The 8,563-nt window shown below is 53.0% G+C and overlaps 1 long non-coding RNA gene and 1 other non-coding gene across 3 annotated transcripts; one reads left to right on the forward strand and one right to left on the reverse strand.

The window, feature by feature from the left end:
* Positions 1-1,766: 1,766 nt before the first annotated feature.
* On the forward strand, positions 1,767-1,852 carry TRNAY-GUA (transfer RNA tyrosine (anticodon GUA)). The gene is given in 2 exon segments: positions 1,767-1,803; positions 1,817-1,852. It is a non-coding gene; the product is annotated as a tRNA-Tyr (tRNA).
* Positions 1,853-4,642: 2,790 nt separating this feature from the next.
* LOC123095954 (uncharacterized) lies at positions 4,643-7,274 on the reverse strand. 2 transcript variants are annotated; one of them, XR_006446390.1, is made up of 5 exons: positions 6,672-7,274; positions 6,482-6,587; positions 5,351-6,291; positions 5,111-5,254; positions 4,643-5,023 (listed from the first exon to the last, which is right to left on the reverse strand). It is a non-coding gene; the product is annotated as an uncharacterized lncRNA (long non-coding RNA). The 2 variants fall into 2 exon arrangements; XR_006446389.1 differs by having other exon boundaries at positions 5,111-6,291.
* Positions 7,275-8,563: the final 1,289 nt, after the last annotated feature.

The following is an 8,563-nucleotide window of genomic DNA, read 5'->3' on the forward strand; positions in this document are numbered from 1 at the left end:
GTATGATTGACTTGCATACAAAGACAACCGAACATTGACCCAAGGATAAAAAGATTGCTTGTGCAACGAAACCTTATGGTCTTTTGGGGTCGACTTCCCCTTTCCCCGAATCGCTCCCCAGGCGACTGCGGGGGTGCAACCACGCCGCCACCTACACCCCACCCCTCCGGTGCTCCCTCTCCGCCGCTGCCGCCGGCACCTGCGTCGCGGTGGCGGCGGGCCCCCACTACCAAATGGCGCCGGGGGCGGTTCCTTCTCGTGGCGCGCTGGTGGCCGCCGGACTCAGCTGGGGCGAGGATGGCTGCGGGATGGCCTCGGATCTGGGTCCCGGGCTCAGATCCGACGGGGTCAACGGCATCCACGGTGGGCCTCCGCGTGTGGCGAGCGAGCTGTGGCGTGGCTGCTTCGGCTGGTGCTCGCTGATCTGTGGTGGTGGCGGCGTGCCACGGATCGAGGACGGCGGCGTGGCGGCGTCGCTCAGGGAGGACCTAGCGTGCGCTGGGTTTGCTTGAAGCGGCTCGACGACGTGTGGTGTTGTCTTGTTGCTGGCAGCCGTGGTGGGTGGTGGTGGCTTACCCAGTGAGGCCGGTTTCGGGAGGCGGAGGAATGGTGTTGTGACTTCGCGGCGGCCATGGTCTGTTGCTCGTGGTGTGGGATGGTGGCGATGACAAGATCCCCTGGTCTCCCTATGTAGGTTTCATGGTAGGCTGCTCGTGCGGCGACCAGGGGCTGAGGTGGACGCACCCGTTACCCGGCGTGGTGGTGGGCAGCGGCTCGGCGGCATCCGGCTCCCCTATTCACGGCGATGGCCCAAGGTGACAGCTTTGCCCCCGCCCCCTTCAGTTTGCTGTGCTCCGAAGACGTGACGGGCGGGGCGAGGAAAATCCGTGTGCGGCTATGGCTGCAGGCAACGGCGACGCCTGTGGGCGCCGTCTCCTCCTTGGAGGCGTTGTCATGGCCATGTCCATCCCCTTTTCTGGCACCAGGGGAAACCCTACGCTTGGTTCGCCGGGCCAGGCAGCGGAGGCGTCTCGACGTCGTCACCTTCTTGGAGGCGCTGCTTAGGTGCCTGGGTTTCTTCCGAAGGAGCATAGGGTTGCCTCGCTCGCCTTGACTGTGAGGCTTGGGGTGCCGGGTTGTCATATGAGGGTTGTTGCTATGGACATGAGTATCCGGGGCGCTATGTACTCCATCATCGACGCCTCATCCGCGACGTCTTCTTCGAGTCAAGCTAGCTCATGTTGTCCACTTGCCGATCTCCTAGGCACCATGGGTGGAGAGTGCGTTGATCTAGTTTGGTTAGGTGTTTTTGTCGGGCTCTGAGGTGTTCGGTACGGGGGGACGCGGCCTTTGTGCTCTGTGTCCGTCCTGTTCGCAATTGTTTGGCTTGAGTTTGGGCAAGGTGAGTTATATGTGTCGGTGTTGTCGCGGTGGATGTGGATGCTCATCTTTCGATGTAGCACTTTGCCGAAAGGCTTGTATCAGTCGTCCTGGCTCTTCTTCTATGAATATATGATACGCATGCATGTGCGTGTAGCACTTTGCCGAAAGGCTTGTATCAGTCGTCCTGGCTCTTCTTCTATGAATATATGATACGCATGCATGTGCGTATTCTAGAGAAAAAAAAAGATTGCTTGTGGTGCATCCGTTCAGTGCCCGTATAGCGTGCACGATCCTTTACCCTGATGCCCATATGGTTTCTGGTATTCCTGTCTTTGTCCTTTCAGCATTAGATTTATAGGCTCTGATCCAGTTTACATCACAAGCCGACCTTAGCTCAGTTGGTAGAGCGGAGGACTGTAGTCGTTGCAGATAAATCCTTAGGTCACTGGTTCGAATCCGGTAGGTCGGATTTTGTTTTAGCTTCTTTTTGCCAGGTGGCACGCAGGTTAGCAAAAGGAGCTACAGTCCTCAGCTCCGCCTCAGTAAATTATCTTCAGCAATTTGCCGGTCCACAGCCTTGCCAGTCTACCTCAGTAAATTTCCTTTTCTCATTAAATTTTCTACTCTCTTTTTTTTTTAAAGCAGGATTACCCATGATCTCTGCAATTAGATTTTCTACTGCAAAGTCTGCATTAGGAAAAGCAGAGAACCGGTACATAGCGCTTCGACGAACAAGAGCAAGCAACCACCATGGGCACTCGAGCTCTACCGCTGAAAAATATAAGAGCGTTCTTATATTTCTTACGGAGGGGGTACAGTTGAGCTCCTCAACGGCAATGGAGAATCGGAAGGAGCTAGGAGCCCATGACAACATTTTCAAACAATAATGCTTAGACCTAAAAAAGATGTACACACATTTTACTTAACTTTGCAAATTTGGTGGACCTCGCAACTTAGATGAATCCTGACTGCATCCATCCGCATGTCATTTCTTCTTTCCTGAATCATTTTGGGCTCATCGGGAAAGGCTTGAAATACTACTACTACTAGACTTGTTTTCCAAGTACAACTTTCGGGTCTCACAACGTTTGCAGCAGTTATTTCCAGCAGCACACACCGTTTCACCTCCTCGAGTCTCAACTCAACGCCCTCCGAGTCCACGGTGATCACCGTGACTGACAAGGCCATCTGTAGCATCTGAAGTTACTCCTTGCTCGATCGTCTCACCTCCTTGCCTGAAACCCCGTTCTGGGACCTGCTCCTGCTGCTCCCTTCCCTCCCTCTTGGCCGACGACGAGCCCGGGCTGTGGCCGAGCCGGCGCACCGTGGCTGTTCCCGAGGGCGGTCTTGGCGACGCTGGGGCTTGAGGGCCTGCTTGTTGAGGTAGGCGAGCACCGGCAGGAGGCCCGAGACGGCCTTGCGGAGCGAGTCGTCGCCGACGTTGCTCTGCACGGGGTTGCCCAGCAGGTTGAGCGCCCGGAGCGAGCTGTAGTTGGGCCCAGCCCCTTGGTGGTGGTGACCCTGTTGAAGCTCGCTCAGGTCCAGCACCGCCAGCTTGAGCAGCCCCTCCACGTCGCTCATCTTGTTCCCCGCCAGGTACAGCTCCTGCCCTCAGCGCCGTGAAGCTCGACAGCCCTGGAATGTTTTCAGGGAACATGGTAGAATTAGTCACTGGTCAGCTGTGAGATTGAAAGCTCAAGACATGTTTGGTGAAATTCTGGCAGGATCATAATTTTGCAGTGGACCACGATGTGGCACCCAGTCAGTCAGTCAGTCACGTACATCTACATCTCGGATGAGCAAAGCTGTGACGGATCCACTCGGTTCCCAAGGCCTGAACAAGCTGCTGCTGCTGCTGCTACTCTAGTACCAGATTGGTTCTTTCCAGCGCGGCGTACTAGTACCGGCCGATGACACGACTGGTGCCCCCTGTACGCTCATCAATTTGTGCCCGGCGCTGGGGCTGGCGAACAAGCTACCAGCGCCAGCGGGCAAGGTCGCGAGGTCGCCGTGTGAGCGCGACTTGGCCGGCGGCGGCAGCAGAGCGCGCCTGGTTGAACGTCGGAAGGGGCACGGTGGACTGGATGATGGCAGCCTGCATCGCGAACTTGGGACCGAGGCCGTCGAGCATCTGCAGAGTCAGGGTGCGGTCAGTGACCGGCTCCCGGACGTCAGCGAGTGCGGCGGCGAGACCCTCAAGACGGCGGCAGTAGTCGTTGACGCTGAGATCGTCGCGGGTGGTCGCTCGGAACTCCTGGCCGAGGTGCATGGCCTGCTCGGCCTCGTTGTCCAGAAAGTATTCATGGAGCCGAGACCAGATCGTGAAGGCAGTGGAGTCGGCCGGCGCGACAACGTCGAGGAGGTCCCCCTCAATGGTGGAGAAGAACCAGAGAACAACAGTGTTGTCGTCGTCGCGCCAGTCGGGATCGGCCAGACGACCGGCCGAGCCGGACCGGACGTGGTCCTCCGCGTGGTAGCGCTTGAGCAGAAGGGTGATGTAGTTGCGCCAGCGGGCAAAGTTGGCCCCGTCGAGGGCGAGCTTGAAGTCGATGACGCCCGCGACGCTGGTAGGGAGGGGTGGTTTGGGGTTGGAGGAGGAAGGCAGGCTCACAGTGTTTGGGTGGGAGGGTGGAAAGAGGAAGGCTGGCGGAGCCGGAGGCGTCGACGGAGCCGTCAGTGTCAACGGGACCAGAGGCGTCGACGGTGGCCGGAGCGCGGGGGCGCAGATCAACGGCGGGGAGAGTGGCAGCGGCGGCGCCTGCGGCATCGGCCGCGGCCTGCGCTGCGGCAGCGGCGGCTTGATCGGCGTCAGCCTCGCGCGGAGAGGAGGGAGGAGTAACCATTGCTCTGATTACCAAACTGGAATATGGATCTCGTGTTACAATGCCATCGGCAGACCAGTTACACTAGTTTAACACCCGTGCGTTGCTACGGGTGAACAGAAAACATAGTGGAGCACGATTGTTTCAATTTCCTATAATAACAAATTCATTGTTTCTTCCCCTTCTTTCTTGGTAGGCATGGTCGTGTTTCTTTAACCACGCTCTCCTCACATCATATCTTTGTCCTTACCCTTCCTTTTCCTTAACCTTTTTTGTCGCCATTGTGTTTGAACCCTCTTCGAAATGTTGTATTTTTATATATATTATGTTTTTATCAATTCAAAATATTATTTTAATATCTTTTTTGGCGACCAATTAGTTGAAATAAAACTTAAGCAGTGCCTCTCACAACTAACTGAAAGGAAACATGAATGTACTGAAACAAAAGAACAGAATCTTATTTTCTAAAAATAGACCCTCTAAAACAACATATACTACTCCCAATCATAAAGAATAAAAGGATAACAGAAGAGGTACAGTTACTACAAAACAAATCTGACCTTCAGGTTACTTCTCATAAAATCTTATTTCTATATCTGTCAAATGACTCGGGAGGAGCATCTTGCGTTCAAGCACTTCTGTGTGAATAGGCAGCTTGAGTTCAAGCTTGTCCTCTTGGTTCTCAGGAGGGACCCTTTAACATCCTTGAGAACATAAAAATCTTAACAAAGCAAGCACTATGTTTGCAGTCCTTCTCCTGAATATGCAAATTCTTTCTCAGAATGTAGATTTACATCAACCACATGCTTCAGAGTTCCCTAGCAAAAAAACAAACAAACTCCAGAATACATATGTTTGCATCATAGAAGTATAAAGCTATGAGAAGCATTGTAATGTATACTCACTTCGAGCAAACTAACAGCCACCGTAATTCTTTCAATTTGAATTTAATCTTGGCATTGTTGTTGATGAACTGCCTGATTGGGAAGCAGATTTTTCCTTCTGCACAAGCTTTCAGTCCAGGATTATCCAAAAACATTTATCCTAACCTAAGAAATCATATTAACCAATGAATATGAAGCCTGGAAGAAAAAAAGAGACACAGTATAGCTATAAGTGTACGTATTCTGGAGTTTCTATCTCACCATAACCGAGAGCTCCTGCATAATGGCGGCATATCAGGATCTTTCTGGTGGCCGCCCTAAAGTTTACGTCGGATGATGATGGACTGCAGACCTTCTTGGTGACATGAAGGCAAGGTGCTGCGCCCGCAGCCAAAAGCAAACAAGGAAGTCGACAGCTATGAATCAGCAGCGCCAACCCGCCACGCTTTGGAACCATGACCTCATCTTCCTATGTCGGCGATTAGGCCAGCGCCGCCGCTGTCCGCTCCTCCCTCTCTCTTATCTCTCCCTTTCTCTCCCCCATCTCTCTTCCAAGGCGGGCGCACGGGACGGGAGGCATCCCTCACCTTGATCCAGAAGGCGCGCGGCAGCGGATGGATCGGTGGCGGGGCGACGAACACAGCCGCCACTGGCGGCGACTTTTCCTGGAGAGAGATGGGGTCGGGGTCGGGAGCGAGTTGGGAGTTGGGAGTTGGGGGGAGGCGGAGACGTGAGTGCGTGTTAGCGACAGTTTTTTCCTCTCTGTGTTCGGTCGGGGATGGGAGGAAGTGTGGGCTGGTTTCTGGGCCACGTCCAACACGGGGTGGGTTGCTTTTTTATGCGCAGGAGGAAGGCAGTATCGATGGTACGTGGGCTTGCGGGCTGGATATTGTGCGGGCGTGTGGGACATCGAGCGATGGCTGTTGTACGAGGCGGGGGATCGAACGAGGTGGTCGAACCATCACGGCGTTCGATTCCCCTATAATAGTAGAGATGTAGCCCATATCGAAATCTCTAAAACGACTTATATTTAGAAACGGAGGGAGTACAATAGTAACTATTCTAACAAACAGTCGTTCTTGCATGTCATTTAGTTTTGCACTATGACAAAAGTACATATAATGACTTTTTGGCAAGTTCTGTACAGAGGATAGTCACACCTACTTGATGATGTGAGATGTTGAAGCTGTTCTTGCCGGGTACTGCAAAATTAAGAACAAAGCAATAAATCACCATAGAAAAACAAAGTGCACTGTGTAATTATGAATCAATAAGTCAAGCAATAAATGACGCTAGTGGTTCGCGATAGATGAAGAGAAGGCCAAATCTGGAATACCATCACGTGAACATGACTACATGAGGGATTAGAACCAAGAAACGAGGGATTCTCACCAGCGAGCTTCTGATTCGCTACCATCACGTAGAATGTCTACCTCATCTTCCTGCTCACATTCGTCTTCCTTCCAATGCAACACCAGCTAGTCCAACGCAACAGCAGCTAGAAACAGAAAAAAAAAACTCAGGAGGCCAATACCCAGAGACAAATGGAGGAAGGGAGAGAGATAACAATCGAGTGAATTACCAAGTGCACTTCTTGCAGTTTCTTCCTGGCGTGGGCAGCTTCTGGTGGTAACCTGTCGATCTCGTCTCTCCAACGTCCGCTCGTGCCCTGTCGCCGATCTTGGGCCGTGCCCCCGCTGTCTCTCCTGGATTTGGGGACTGGAAGCAAGGGCACGGGGAAGGTCGAGGCCGGGAGGGGGGCGTCAGCCCGCACCTGCCCATACGCGATTGGCAGGGGTGGCGGCTAGCCCCGAAATCTGCGGTAGGGGATGCGCTTGGTGCTATGGCGAGCTGGTGCGACGGCACTCCGATTGGGCGACGTCGGGTCGTGGCATATGTTGGCGGTCGGGGCGGATGGCCTCTGGGTGCTTCTACTTGGTGGGGAGCGGCGCCGGGTCGAGATCTAGGCCGGCAAGGTGATGCTTGGGGGCAAGGCGGCGAGCATAGGCGGTGGCGAATTATTTTCGGGAGAGAGGATCAGGAGCGAACGGGTGAGGAATATGGGGCGTGGGACGTGTGTTTTTTTTCTTTTCAACAAAACGTGTGGGAGCGATCGGCTGGTTTGGCAGATTTTTTTGATCGTGGAGATCGTGGGTGGAAGGACTATCGATAGCCTACGACGAGGTTGAACCATCACGATGTTCGATCCTCTTTTAATAGTAGAGATATATAAGGAAGCAGCCCTACATGCAGGGCACGATCACAGGAGGTGGCGCTAGACTAGGAAACCTCCTGAAGACTAGGACTACTAGTTACAACAATGCCAGATATACATCACATGGGTACAAACGTAACATGACAACTCAACAGGTCGAACGCCTTCCAGCCAGGCCTCGCCGTCTCGATGTTGGAGCACGAGCGCTCCAGCCTCGTTGGAGTCGCCGGCAACGGCAGCTCGCTCACGACGTCCGGTGTGCCGGTGCCAGCAGCATCCTCGTCGCTGTTGTAGCCAGAGGCGCCTCCGGCGAGATCGACGTCAGGTCAGATACAGCGTCTCTCGTTGATGAGGCCTTGTCGTCCCGGTCTTGGCATGGCAGCTCCGCGGGTGCCGCAGCGAGGCCGAAATCACTATTCTGGCCTTGTTAATGTTTATCATCACAAACGGAACTTGATGTGAAAGTATTTCATGATTTGACCCTTTTAGAAACGCCAGGGCCCGCGACGTTTCTGGTCAACTACGAAACGCCGAGGTAGCTAGCGTTCCTGGCCAACACGGAAACGCCGAGGTAGCTAGCGTTTCTGCCCTGGCCCATAGTCAGTCCGAACCCGCTGTTTTTGCTGACGTGGCACGTGTGAAACGCCAATGTCCTTGGCGTTTCTGGACTGGATTAAGTAATGCGCGCCGGGCCGCGGGGGCCTAACCCAGCCCACTCGCAGCCCTGGTCAGGCAGTTCTTCCAGGGACGAACTGGCGGCCGCCCCTCCCTCTTATTCACCAAATCTCCCCCCATCAAAACGAGTAGATCGGAGCATCCCCGAGTTGCTTGAGGTATTCTCTTCCCAATCCTCCATTTATTTTCAGTCAAGATTGGCTATTGTAGATGCATTTTTTCAAACATGGTGGAACCCTAAAATGAGTTATTAGTGATTTGTTTGATGAATATTTTGGTTACACTGTGTTTAGAAAGAAGACATGTACTCCTGGCCAGCCTGTACTCCTTGTGTTGAAGTATTCTTAGTTAACTTGTTTAGTATTGGATTGGGTTTAGAGATAGACCATTTTTTGGATTAGGTTGAACCTATTATTTGTTAATAATTAGTTGTGATAGATTCTTTGAGATAAAATAGGTTGAAAAGAATTGGTGTTGGTAATGTGGTTCGTGATTTGTATCTTTGGGATAATTTGTCGTAGTTCTCACACGATTTTGTATATGATGTGGTCATAATTTTAAGCATATATCATAACAAATCCATT

This window comes from Triticum aestivum, chromosome 4D, assembly GCF_018294505.1.
Source record: "Triticum aestivum cultivar Chinese Spring chromosome 4D, IWGSC CS RefSeq v2.1, whole genome shotgun sequence".
In the NCBI taxonomy this organism is placed as follows: domain Eukaryota; kingdom Viridiplantae; phylum Streptophyta; class Magnoliopsida; order Poales; family Poaceae; genus Triticum; species Triticum aestivum.